This window comes from Alexandromys fortis, unplaced genomic scaffold (genome assembly GCF_014885135.2).
Source record: "Alexandromys fortis isolate MF-2015 unplaced genomic scaffold, M_Fortis_MF-2015_v1.1 scaffold_286, whole genome shotgun sequence".
In the NCBI taxonomy this organism is placed as follows: domain Eukaryota; kingdom Metazoa; phylum Chordata; class Mammalia; order Rodentia; family Cricetidae; genus Alexandromys; species Alexandromys fortis.
Genome location: NW_026068365.1, coordinates 972,179 through 987,202, shown reverse-complemented (window position 1 = coordinate 987,202; position 15,024 = coordinate 972,179).

Below are 15,024 nucleotides of genomic sequence, written 5' to 3'. Positions count from 1 at the left end.
TTAGAGCTTTCAGTTGTGCTGTTAAGTCCCCGGTGTATGCTTTATCTGTTTTCTTTAAGTGGACACTTAGTGCTATGAACTTTCTTCTTAGCACTGCTTTCATTGTGTCCCATAGATTTGAGTATGTTGTCTCTTTATTTTCATTAAATTCAAGGAAGACTTTAATTTCTTTCTTACTTTCTTCCTTGACCCAGGTGTGGTTCAGTACTTGACTGTTCAGTTTCCATGAGTTTGTTGGCTTTCTGGGGGTAGCATTGTTGTTGCCTTCTAACTTTAGTCCGTGGTGATCTGTTAAGACACAGGTGGACACTGATAATTTTTTGTATCTGTGGAAGTTTCCTTTTTTTTCTGAGTATGTGGTCAATTTTCGAGAAGGTTCCCTGAGCTGCAGAGAAGAAGGTATATTCTTTCCTATTTGGGTAGAGTGTTCTATAAATGTCTGTTAAATCCATTTGCTTCATTACCTCCTAATTAATTCTCTATTAGGTTTCTGTCTGATTGACCTGTCCATTGAAGAGAGAGGTGTATTGAAGTTTCCTACTACTAGTGAGTGTGGTTTGATATCTGCCTTGAGTTCTAGTAATATTTCTTTTACATAAGTGAGTGCTTTTATATTAGGGGCGTAGATATTCAGGATTGAGTGTGATCCTGATGAATTGTTCCTGTTATGAGTATAAAGTGTCCATCTCTATCTCATCTGATCGATTATAGTTTGAAGTCAGTTTTTTTAGAAATTAGTATGGCCACACCTGCTTTTTTCTTTGGATCATTTGCTTGAAACACCTTTTCTCAACCCTTTACTCTGAGTAGATGCCTGTCTTTATGGTTGAGATGTGTTTCTTGTAAACAGGAGAATGTTGGATCCTGTTTTCGTATCCAACCTCTTAGCCTGTGCCTTTTTATAGGTGAATTGAGACCATTAATGTTAAGTGATATTAATGACCAGTGGTTGTTTACTCTGGTTATTCTTATTGTTTTTGGTAGAGTTTGGTAGAGTTTGTGTGTCTCCCTTCTTTGAGTTGTGCTGGTGAAGGGTCGCTAGATGCCTTAGTTATTGTAGTCAGTGTTGGCAATGTTGGAGTCCTTGGGTTGTGATTTTTCTTTTATTACTTTCTGTAGCGCTGGATTTGTGGCTATGCATTGTTTAAATTTGTTCTTATCCTGGAATGTCTGGTTTTCTCCATTGATAGTGAACAATAGCTTGACTGGGTATAGTAATTTGGGTTTGCATCCATGGTCTCTTAATTTCTGCAGTACCTCTATCCAGGACCTTCTGGTTTTCATGGTTTCCATAGAAAAGTCAGGTGTAAGTCTGATCGGTTTACCTTTATAAGTTACTTGCCATTTTTCCTTTGCAGCTCTTAATATTCTTTCTTGATTCTGTATGTTTTGTGTTTTGATTATTATATGGTGAGAGGGTGTTTTTATTTGATCCAGTCTGTTTGGTGTTCTGCATGCTTCTTGAATATTCAAAGGAATATCTTCTTTATGTTGGGAAAGTTTTCTTCCATAATTATGTTAAAAAATATTTTCTGGGCATTTGAGCTGTGACTTTTCTCCTTCTTCTTTTCCTATTATTCTTAGGTTTGATGTTTTTATTGTGTCCCGTATTTCCTAAATGTTTTGTGATGAGAATTTGTTGGCTTTGCTGTTTTCTTTGATTAGGGCATTTATTTTCTCTATGGTGTCCTCAGGAATCTGAGATTCTTTCTTCTATCTCTTGTATTCTATTGATTATGTTTGTTTCTGTAGACTCTGTTCGTTGACCTAGATTTTCCATATTTAGCTGGTCCTCAGTTTGTGTTTTCTTCCTTGCTTCCCTTTCAGTTTTTAATTCTTGAACTGTTTCCATTACCTGTTTGATCATTTTTTTCTTGATTTCCCAGGGTATCATGGGAGTATCATTTACTCATTTCTTCAAACATTTTGTTATATTTCTCATCCATTTCGATAAGGGCGTTTTTTACATGTTGTTTAAGGGACTCTATTGCTTTCATAAAGTCATTTTTTTCCACTTCTTCTTTGTTAGGGTGTTCAAGTCCTTCGGTTGTAAGATCATTGGGTTCTGGTGTTTTCATTTTGTTTTTCAGATTGTTGGGTGAATTCTTGCCTTGTTGCTTGCCCGTCTCCTCCTATTGATGCTATCTAATGCATCTTTAAAACTGGATCAGGTTTCCGTGCTGGGCAGAGGCTCTGCTTACAAAATGCCCTCACTCCGTTTCCTGGGCTCCTGCCAGGGGCTAAGATCCCTCTCACCACTCAGAGGGGTCTTCAGGAACAAGACCAGGTCCCCCGTTGGCCAAGGACCTCGACAATAAAGGGCCTACCTCTTTGATTCAATTGTAGTGGGGCGATCTGCTCTTGGTGTTGTGCGCTGGGCCCTGCCGCCTGAGTCTGCAGCCGTGCTGGTCCCTGCTGCCTTTTTATAGGTGAATTGAGTCCATTGATATTATGTGATATTAATGACCAGTGGTTGTTGACTCTGGTGCTTATTCTTTTTTTTTTTTTCCTTCAGCAGTAGAGTTTGTGTGTTTCCCTTCTTTGAGTTGTGCTTTTGAAGGGTTACTAGATGTCTTAATTATTGTAGGCAGTGTTGGCAATGTTGGATTCCGTGGGTTGTGATTTTCCTTCTATTACTTTTGTAAGGCTGGATTTGTGGCTACGTATTGTTTAAATTTGTTTTTATCCTGGAATATTTTGTTTTCTCCCTTGATAGTGAATGATACCTTGGCTGGGTTTAGTAGTCTGGGCTTGTATCCATGGTCTCTTAGTTTCTGCAGTCACTCTTTCCAGGGCCTTCTAGCTTTCATGGTTTCCATAGAGAAGTCAAGTGTAAGTCTGATAGATTTACCTTTATAAGTTACTTGACCTTTTTTCCTTTGCAGCTCTTAATATTCTTTCTTGATTCTGTATGTTTTGTGTTTTGATTATTATATGGTGAGGGGATGTTTTTTCCTGATCTCGTCTATTTGGTTTTCTGTATGCTTCTTGAATATTCATAGGAATATCTTTTTTTTTTTTTTTTTATTTTGGGAACTTGGCCTTTGAGCTTTAATTCTTATCCTTCTTCTATCCCTATTATTCTTAGGTTTGGTATTTTTATTGTGTCCCATATTTCCAGAATTTTTTGTGATGAGAATTTGTTGGATTTGCTGTTTTCTTTGATCAGTGTGTTTATTTTCTCTATGGTGTCTTCAGCATCTGAGATTCTTTCTTCTATCTCTTTTATTCTATTGTATATGCTTGTTTCTGTAGTCTCTGTTCATTTACCTAGATTTTCCATATCTAGCCAGCCCTCAGTTTGTGTTTTCTTCCTTGTTTCCATTTCAGTTTTCAATTCTTAAACTGTTTCCATTACCTGTTTGATTGTTTTTTTCTTGGTTTCCCAGGGTATGTTTTACAGATTTACTCATTTCTTCAAACGTTTTGTTATACTTCTCATCCATTTCTATAAGGGTGTTTTTTACATGCTGTTTAAGGGCCTCTATTGTTTTCATAATGTCATTTTTTTCCACTTCTCCTGAATTAGGGTATTCAAGTCCTTCTGTTGTAAGATTGCTGGGTTTTGGTATTTTCATGTTGTTTTTCAGATTGATGGAGGATTTCTTGTTTTGGCGCCTGCCCATGTCTTCCCTCAAATGCTATCCAGTGGATCTTCTGGTACAGGATCAGGTTCCCCTGCTGGCCCCGGACCTCACTGAGAAATGGTCTGCCTTGATGCTGGCTGGCTATTGAAACAAAGAACCCCCACCCACCTGGTTGCACTCACCAACCTGTCCTAGCACACAAACAGGCTGAGCTGGGTGATCCTATGGCCCTGAAGAATGGAGGAACAAGGGAGGGGGTGCCTGGGTGCAAACTGAGATGGGTTAGGAAGAGAGAGGTTATATCACAGGGGAGCAGCACCTGCAGAAAGACCAGGGAGTTAAGGGGGTTGGGGAATGTCTGTGCTCCCTTTTCAGGCTCCTGCCATGGGTCAAGAACACATTCACCCCATCTGATGGATCTTCTGGAATAGGATCAGGGCCCCTGACTGGCCAGGGATCTCACTGACAAAAGGCCTATCTTGCTGCTGACAGGCTATTGAAACAAAGGAGCTCCCGCCTTTCCGTTTGTACTCACTACCCCGTCCCAGCACCCAAACAGGCTGAGTTGGGGGTATCTTATGGCCCCAAGGAAGGGATGAAGAAGGGAGGGGGATCCTGGGAGAAAGCTGGGATTGGTTAGGAAGAGATAGGCCTTAGCAGAGGGGAGTAGCCCCTACAGAAGGACCAGGGAGTTAAGGGGGTTGGGGAATGTCTATGCTCCCTTTCCAGGCTCCTGATGCAGGTCAAAAACACACTCACCCCTCTGATGGATCTTCTGGAACAGGATCAGGTGTGGTCTAGCAATTTGATGATAGTAGTTTTTCCTAAGATTCATAATGATTCAATACCTTGACTATTTGATTGGGAATTTTTTGTTCTTGACACTGAAGAATTTGCTGGCTTATGGTTCTTCTGGAGAGCCCTGTCAGCACAAGTGATCTCAATTGAATATNATATACAAACGTTTAAATAATTATATAATGGAATAATTTTTTGAATCATTATCAAAAACCTTAGTGTTATTTGGCTGTCATCCCTCTTTCACCTATGTTGACCTTTACCCTTCAACAATTGTAGTTATATAGTATTTTAAATTTAATTGCCCCCATAGTCTCATAGGTAGTAGCATTATGAGGAGGTGTGGCTTTGGGATCTTGTATATGCTCAAGACACTTTCTCATTTCTCAAAACACTTCCTGTTCTGGAAAAAATGGAGGACTCATGGCTATTTCTCTAATATCATGTCTGTCTGCCTGGCATCATGTCCAAACATGTTGATAATAGACAAAAGTTCTAAACTGTAATCAATCACTCAAATATTTTCTTTCATAAGAGTGGACATGATTATTGTATCTCTTCACAGCAATAAAAACCCTAAGATAGAAGTTGGTGCCAGGGATGGGGGTATTGCTATAATATGCATGTCCATATTTTTGGAGGTATTTAGGCTTTGGTACTTGGGTTAGTAAAATAGTAGAATTATTCAAGCACTACTTAATGGGACATATTTGTAAGAACACAAAAGTCAAAGGTGCTAAGTGGTACTTGAACTGTTGGGGGATTCTTCAAGAAGTTTGTGAGAAATATAACTTTAGTGTGTTGCCTAGAGATCATTCTAGTTATTGTTAAGTGAAGAAAGTGCCTACCTATTGCCTTTATCTAAAGAGTATGCATGAGGTTAAAGAGAAGGGATTTGGAACAATTCTGCTGCTAGAAAAATTCTCAAGAGAAACTAAAATAGATTCTGTTCAGTGGTCATCAATGTTAACTATAATGAAGAAATATGAGTGAAAAGAAAAGGAACAAGCTGAGCAAGAAAACGTATTTGAGTATAAAAATAGCACCAGAAAATAGACTCAAGCTAAGTTATATGTTCAAAGACATAAAAACATTAAGAAATGAAATAAATGTAATGGTAATATAAGGGCAATGTCACACACTGATACAATTACAAATTGTATAAATTAATTAAAGTGAAGTTTAGAGCTGAATATGATAGTTCATGTCTCTAATCTCAGCACTAGGATGGAAGAGGCTAGCAAATATCAATATCTAAGTTTTTAGACCATCTTGGTCATTATATGCAGTTTCAGGACAAAAGAAAAAGGTTAGGCAGTAAAGGACAGAAAGCTTGTGAAGATATATTTGAAGAAAAGTGCCAGGTTAAAGCCCTAATAAGAAACTGTATTTAGCAGCTTTTGACACATGGTTCTGGAGTTAATGATAGAAGTAAGGGACAATAGAAGTTGTCCCTGAGGAAATATTCTTAGGCCAAGTCTGTATTAGGGGTGTTTGAGAATTGAAACCTAGAAAGAACACTGTGTGAAACTGTGAATTTGAAGCCTGGATTACTTTCTAGACGTCAAGATTTAGAAGAAGACAGTGCATTGTGATAGATGCTAAGAAAATCTGCTAACAGGGCATAAAACCAGCTCAAGAGAAAGAAATTTGTTACAGTCAACAAAGTTTATTGGCGTTAGAGAGCTGAAGAGCATCGTGAGATCAGACATGAAGAAGCAGAGTTGGAGTTTTTCATCAATCACTTGTCCAGTATTTCCTCATTATGCTCTGTTTCCTGCATTTTTGAATGGTAATGTATATGTTTTGCCATTATATGTTGTACATATGTGATCTTCTTTGTATTCTAACTTTTAGAATTGATTACAGTAAAGAGATTACATGGATCTCAGAAGTCACTTGGAACTTTTGACTTTAAAACCTCATTGAGACGGCAATAGAAAATGGGGATATTTGAAAATTGAATAAATGGGTTTTGCAATATATTTTTTCTTTAAAAAAGCTTATCGGGGCAAAGTGGAATTCAGTGGTTTCAATGTAACTGACCCACAGAATTTTATAGGGAGTTAAATTATTATTACAGGTGGCTTTTCAACTATATATAGCCTTTCATGATGAAGTGCTAATGTGGGTGTTATTCCTTGGAAACTACAGCTCCCAGACTTCTCCTGGATTACCGTCACCTGGGCGCGCTGGCGCGCCCAGGTGAAGGCCACTCCTCCCAGATAACCTTGTGCCCCCCGTTAAAAGCGAAGGTCCACGAGGCTTCGCTCTCTTGGCCCCTCTCTTGGCCCCCCTCTCTTGGCCCTTTTCCCCCCTACCCTTGTGTGTCGCACGTCCCACCCCTTACTGTGTTCCCCTCTCCCCATTAAAGCGCACCCACGTGGGAGCAGCGTGTCCGTCTCTTCCTTTGTGTCCGTCTATCCTGTGTTTGTCCACACACCCACGCCGCCCCGCCGCCGTTTTTTAAAGGAATAATAGTGGGGAAGGCTTTGAGATTTTCTATGCTCACGATAATTGATGTGTGGGATTCCCCTCTGTATGCTATGCATATGTTTTATTGCCATTGGTTAATAAATAAGCTGCTTTCAGCCAATGATTAACAGAATATAGCCAAAATGGAAATGATATAGAGAGAGAGTAGGCAGAGTCAAAGACAAACCTTGTAACTGCCACAGGAGATAGATTCCAGACGCTGGACAAAACCTTAAGGTAGGTCACAACCACATGGAAATACACAGATTAATATAAATGGGTTAATTTAAGAACTAGCCAATAAGAAGTATGAGCAAATAGGCCAAGCAGTGTTGTGTGTGATTATTTTGTGGTCTGGGTGGCTGAGAAACAAATGAGCAGTCTATGACTAAACATTGATAACCCAACGTTTGGCTGACTACATACAAATAAAACCTGAAGAAACTTGAAAAGGAAATCTAGACAGAAAAGAACAGAGCTAAGTATGGCTTTTTTGGTAGCTGCCTTTTTTTTGATGGCCTCTGTTTGTTGGTGCTGAGCAGGGCCACCTCAACTCCTTTAAAAGAAGTCTTCTTGATTCAGCATTTGCAACAAAAAAATGCAACTTCTTTAAGAAATGTCGGCATCCTGGTTTATGCCACTGGCATAAATATCTCTCTTTCAGGAGGCTGAATATTTTAATGGGGTTTCTGGGCAGGGTACAGCAAATTATATGGTGGCAGCATGGGCCAAATGGTTTGCATAGTTGACATGATCAGCACATATCCCACCAAGCATTCTCAAAAGCAGTGAATGTTCTTTTCCCACGTTACACTGAGCTGAGCCAAAAGGCAATTCAGCCTAAGTCCTAACCATACCATTTATCATTTTAAAAAGCACCCCTAGATACAAAAGGATTACAGATACATAATAGGACAGATTCAAATATAAACAGCCTCAGAAGGAGTCACTGTTTGTTTTTAAAATGTGCATAGGCTTGGGAGAGAGAATAAATGAATATAGACAATTAAAAGAGTAAATGGTTTCAAGAAATAAAATAAATTCTTTAAAGAGACAGAATACAGACAGTCATAAATTTAAGGTATAAAAAATAAGCAATGATGAGATGGAAAATACAAAAAGAGTCTGGATATATATTATTGTGTTTTCTTTGAACTTCACTGTAAATGAGTTAAGTACACCGAGATATTTATTGTACAGAATGCTAATAATACTTTATGAAAAAGTATACTCCAAAAGGATATAGTCTCAGTAGAATTACCTGAGTTGAAAATGTTTCTTACACTGGTTCAGAGCATCACTTAGATTTAACATTCTCAGCATTATGTATCAACACTCAACATTCACTGTCACAACATAATATTTCCACATCATCGGTCAATACTGAATCTCCAATTATCTTGTTCCATATCATAATTTCATATTTTGTTGGTCAGTACCAACTCTCCAATTATCTTTTCCTTTATTATAATTTCATATTCTTTTCAGTCAGAACCAAAGTATTTAGCACCATTCGTCAATACCAGATCTTTTCTCTCATCATCTTTTATGCAGTTGTAAATATCAGGTCATTACCATTAAGATTATAATATCATTAGCTGTTATCAAATACAATTTTCAGTCTCTGAGCAGCTGTTAAACACTTAGTCTGCCCCCTTGTTAAGTGAAGAGGGGATTTAGCCATTCTTTATTTTGAGTCTTTCTTTCACTGAGGGAAAAGCTTAAGTCTTAGTTCTTAGGTTTAATATTTTATTCAAAATGAGTTCTATGTCCCAGAAACTGAGAACACTCAAAGGTTCAGTTTGTATCTTAGTTCTAAAGCAACAAGTTTCAATCCACAGCCATCTGCAGACATTGTAGTCAGCTCCATCTCAGCAGGATCTCTTTGTCCAAAGTCTCCGGAGGCAGAAGGCACCAGGTGCTCCTCTCTCTGGGGGCTGGGAAAGCTGGATTGCTGGTTGCTCCTGGAGTTCTTTTTATTCCATTTCTCCTGCTGGGCAGTTGTTAGCTAAGCTGTCCTCAGGTCAGGTGTCCTTTTGCTGAATGCACTGAATCATTTGCTCTGGAAGCCATCTGGCTTGATTTTCATCCTGGGAGAAAACACACACATGCCCTCGACCCATATTAATATGGGATTGGGTCCTTTCTATATTCCAGTACAAGGGTCCCTCCACCTTGCTTTAGCAAACATGTTTTATGTATCATTATGCCACAATCTGTCTGCAGCTGATCGCTTATTAAAAATAAATCAGGAAAGTGGAGATTAATTCAGGATTTAAGAGAGGTTAATGCAACCATGCAGCTAATGGGAGCATTACAACCTGGGCTGCCATCTCCAGCAGCCATACAAAGGGCACACATAAAATTATCTTAGACTTGAAAGATTGTTTTTATACCATTCCTTTAGCACAACAAGATTGTCAAATGCTTTTAGTATTCCTTCAGCTAATTTCAGAGAGCCAATGAGGAGATAACAATGGAATATTTTAGCCCAGGGCATGCAAAATAGTGCCACTTTATGCCTAAAGTTCATGGCTCAAGCTATACAGAAGGATAGAAATCAATTTCTTTTTAATAACAAAAATTGGAAAGTTTCATGGTGAATTAGATTGTGAAATATCTCCACTATCCAGTGGTTCCTGCACTAACTTCTGGGCAGCTTTGTAATTTTTCTTGTGTTAGAGGCCACTGACTTACCCATACTGGCTTATCACTTTTCTATATTATTGGGTCTGCATGGAGTGCAGGTCTTTCAGTAACCCTTCCAAAAAATACCCTAATCCTGCTTTAGGAGGTCTATTGTCTGATACTACAGGATCAACCTTTCCCTTATTGTCCTTGCCTAGACCTTGATTAGGTAATAATCCTTGTTGAAACATGTGATTAGTAACAGCCATGCTGGGAGAATATAAATATACTCCCATTCTGGACATGATATCTCTGCTCCATAAGTTCCCAGGTAAATAAGCAGTAATATACGGCTTAAAAGTTCCTTCATGGCCTTCCTCATCTTTCCAATGCAGTTCATTGCTACTTTGTTCAGGATTTCTAGTCTGACCAATTCCTTGTAGCTGTGTAATAATCTCCATTTTTGGCCACTTAGAAGGCTATTGGTTGGCGGTTATAACTGAAATATCCATGCCAGTATCTAGGAGGCCAGAAAATATTTTCCATTTATAAAAAAATGTGCTCTGGTATGTACCCAAAATGCATCAGATGAACCAAATCCATCTTCTCCTCTCTTTTCTTTCTTACTCCGATTATTGGTTTGCACAGCTGGAAGTAATATTAATTGTGCAAGCCGCTGACTTCTCTTAACTATAGAAACTCCATTTGGTGAGTGAATCATCATCTTGATCTCTCCCTCAAAGTCAGCATCTACGACTCCAGGAGCTACTAAGATTCCTATCATAGTTGAGCTATTTCTCCCTAGCAGTAATCCTACAGTGCCTTTTGGTAAAGGCCCATATATCCCTGTGGGGAGAGCTTGCATCCCCATCTCAGGTGTTATAGCCATGTATATGGATGAACTGTGGTCAAGCCCCATGCTACCTGATGTGGCTCTGAAAAGGTCCTGTATAGATCTCTTTGTGGGGGTGCAGGTCGCTGGATTGCCCCATAAACTTGTCGCAGGGCCTGAGGCTGGACCCTGAATCCATTTCCCCAAAGGGGATTTCCTAGATCATCTTTTTTATCTGAACTCGCTAGTCCAATGCTTTCCTCTCCTGCATCTCCTACAGAGTCCTGGTTCTTTTTTACTCCTAGGGCTTGCTCTCCTTTCAGAACATTGTCTAACCTAATGTTTCTTAAGACCCCATCCAAAACAGCCTCCAGTTATTCCTGTAGCTTGCTTTCTCCCTGGGGCTAGTTCTCTTTGCTGGGATAAGACCTCATTAATTGTCTTCCCCTGTAAGGGAGCAGCTAATGTCATTCCTTGTGTATATAACTGGCCAAATTCTGAGAAAATCCAGATATAATCTGCAACATTCCCCTGCTTCTTAAAAGATAATATAGCTGTCTTGCACATAGCATTGGTGTTCTCAAATGCTAACTGTTTAATTATTATCTGTCCTGCTTCTGAGTCTCCAATCAATCTATTAAATGCTTGTGTTATTCTGGATACAAAGTCCTAAAATAACTCATCGTGTCCCTGTCTTATACTAGATAACTCCTCAGTCTGTTATTTTGATGATGGAAGTTTACTCCAGGCCTTCTTGGCCACTGCACTGACACATGCTATCATATCATATTCTAACTGCTGATTTGTTCCTGTATAGGGTCCTTTGCCTGCCAGCATCTCATATGAAATAGGAATCTCCTGAGTCCTGTTTCTCTCAGCTGTGGCCTGACATTGTTCTGTAAATTCAGTCTTCCACAATAGATAATCTCCTCCTGACAGGCAAGCCTTAGCTATCTGCTTCAAATCTGCTGGTGGCAGGGTTTCTACAGCTATATTTTCCACCAGTGTCTGGGTAAAGGATGCTGTGACACCATATTCATTGCAAGAGTTTTTTAAATCTTTAAGTAACTTAAAGGGAATAGGAGTTTGTACCCTAAGCAAATTTCCTTGCGCATCTCTCTGCTCCATTATTGGGAACAATTGAAATCCTTGCATCTCTTCTCCTCTGCTAGTGGCTTCTCTGATATAAGCTTGTAGAGGCGATTCACTGCTATCGTTATGCCTCTGCTTCACCTTTGGTGTAGTTTGACCTGATGGTGGCTCTAAGCCTGCCATTGCTGTAGGAAGACTATCATTCTTCTGACAAGAATCTTGTATCTGCATAGTTCCTAATCTGTGTGATAGTGAGGTTACCATTTTTCTCAAGACTTTTATTTCTTTCTGAACCCTGTCCTCATGTCTTTGTCTCTCAGCACTGCTGTTTGCTAGTGAGAGAGATGAAGACTCCCTTTCAAGGCCTGAATCATTAGTCTCTGACCTGTTGTAACTGCCCTGTTCTGAAAGAGTATCTAGCAACTCCTCAGGTGGAACGGATGGAATTAACTCTTGCCGGTCAGGATCTAAGTCCAACCTTTCCTGTATTAGCATCCAGAAATAAGGTGTATCTTCAGGGATATTTTCTGGTCCATAATTACAATAATGTTGTTGGATTCTTATTCCTACTTCTTTCCATATGGCTATGTCTAAGGTCCTACACTGTGAAAACTGAGGGCATATCTCCTCTATGAATTCTAAAAATTCCTGTATCTGATACTGGTGTACTCTTCTCTGTCTCTTAATATATCTTCAATCAACTGCATAGCCATTTGTTTGCTTTCTCCTTTGACCCATATTTTTTATATTTACAAATTTTACTCCTGATATTACTGTCCTGTTTTGTTATCTAAGTGCACATTACTAATGCATCCACCGATTTTTTTTCCTTGCAGGTTCCTCATGTCTGGTCACTTCTCCCTTGTTTTGAGGGGATTTAAGATCAGCCTCATGTTCTCCTCTTTCCTTTCTCTGGCTTTTCTCAGGGTTCAGAGGTCAGCATTCACGGTCTCTCTCATCTTGTCCTTTCTCCAGCTTTTCTTGGGGTTCAGTGGTCAGCACCACATTCTCTTTTGTATATCTTGTTCTTTCTCCAGCTTTTCTTGGGGTTCAGTGGTCAGCATCATGTTGCTGGCACCATTATGGCAGGGGCCATAGGCCCGAACATAGAAACTATTTTTCCTTTTTTGTCCTTTTTGTTCATTTTCTTCATTCTTTTACACACTTTATAAGTAAACTATTATTGTTCAACATATAATAGAGTTTACAAAATACATGACATGTCCATAGTTATAATTATTGTATTGTAAATATCTAATTTTAAATATCATAGAAATTTGCTCAATGCTGTGGTGTTAAAAAGCTAAAATAAGAGAAAAAGGGTATCAGAAGTGATCTACTTATACTTTAGTTCCCAGAAGAGAAAATAAATCAATTATTCACCACTCTGTATCAAAGAAAAATCTTTCAGAATATATGCCAAACAGTCCTACAAATACTACTTGGCAAATTCAATGGTCCCAATTAGTTACACAACAAATAAATTGTTTCTGGTGACAGTCAAAAAGAGCTAATTTATATTGTTGTAGGAAAAATTTGACTATTATTCCCCAAGATACTTTAACCCAAATCTCAAGGGCTGTGAATTTGAGATAATGACCTATGATTTTTTAAAATTTCTTTGGCAAAATAAAATTTTCCAGATACACCCAAAGTTAATAGTTACTCCTCTGGTTTTTAGAAGGAACTTCAAGAAAATTATTTTAAAAGCTAATATAATTTTATTGTAAGCATTTAATAAATAAATGATAAATATTCCATGTGGTAGATGTGTCCGATCGGATGTTAAAAATTGAGCGTGAAATGCTTCTCTTGCCATGGGATTCTCTTACACATATAGACAAAACTGTTTTCAAAGTACTTTCAGTGATTATACTTAGTTCCATGTCATTAGATATGCTTTAAAAAGATGTTAATGGATATATAAGCTTAAGATAGTACTATCTAACGGGTACTATGACATGTTTCAGCATGTTTATAGTACATTCAACTAGAATCTAATATTCAAGAGTCTAAAATTTTTCCTTCAATACATGAAAGGAAAACCAGGATCTCATTTCATAAGCATGGTACCTAGATTTTGCTAACAACTTGAAGGATCCCAGAAACCAACTATTTTCCCCAAACCTTGTATGTAAACCACATTTGACCACACTGACTTCTGATTCTTTCAAACCTTTATCACAGAACTTAAACAATTATGTTAAAAGTTATAAGATAATCAATGCAATCTGATATTGTTAAGCAAATAAATTTTGATGAATCGCCAAACAGATACATAAACCTAAAGCAATGATTATAAAAATTCATAAATAGAAATAAAAGTACTTTTATTATACTATATACTATGAAAACTGCCTTCTTTTCTCACTTTCTTATATCCCATCTACCAATTTTGATCAGCTATATCTTTAAGGAAAAGAGAAAAATAAGGGATACAGTGCCTTCTCTTTTGAAACAAATTATCTGCACGTTCTTAAAAAAGAGACACCATGATATAAGACATATGTTTTTTTCAGGTCAATTGAAATATTAATTCCATGATCCTCTCATGCTAAACTGATTGTCAGAAAAAGCAAAAAGGAAAAGTAAATTCAGAGAATGGCTACAGGCTGTGAAGTACACATTCAAGATTCTAAATCGCATGACAAATTTTGAAATTGCTCTAAGAACTTTGAAAAGAAATTATGTTAGGTTTGTAGTAAATGGGATTCTGGCCTTGTGTCTTACAAAATAATAAAGATAGTGATAATAATTATAATAATACTAATTAGGAAGAGGAAGAAAACAAGAATTTTGCAAGGAGAGGCCCACTTGTTTGTCTAAGCTGCCCAGCTAGCATAGCCCTGAAATAATAACACAGAAATTGTATTAATTAAATCACTGTTTGGCTTATTAGCTCTAACTTCTTATTGGATAACTCTTACATATTAATTTAACCCATCTTCATTAATTTGTGTATCATGATGAGGTCATGGCCTACCAGCCAAGTCTCAACATGTCTATAACTGGCAGCGGGTTCATGGCTTCTTCCTTACTCTCCTTTCTTCCTCCTAGAATTTAGTTCTGTGTTTTCCACCTACCTAAGTTCTGCACTATCAGCTAGGACCAAAAGAGTTTCTATACTAAACAATAAAAGCAACACAAAGACATAAGGACCTTCTACACCACAAGAAAAAGAAGAAGGGGAAGGAGAGAGAGAGAGAGAGAGAGAGAGAGAGAGAGAGAGAGAGAGAGAAATAAAGATGAAAGAAAGAAAAATAGATAAATAAATCCTTAGGGTGCTATACTAATCTTCATGTACCATTAAAGTGAAGATTTATTTACTCATCTTTTTAGATTTCATGTAGACATTCCTTAGGGCTTTATTGGGACTGCTCTTATACTCATGCACACTCTGAATTAGAAATTGCAAGATAAAAATCTTTCTCTATCTTATCTTTGCTGTCAACAGATAAATAAATGAATGGTGTTAAGCAATTTTATTTAATGCTAACAATGGGAGACAAGGGGAAATACCAAACTTTTTCATCTGTTGCATGGTTCTATTATCAAGTTTTGTATATATATATATATATATATATATATATATATATATATATATATAAAATG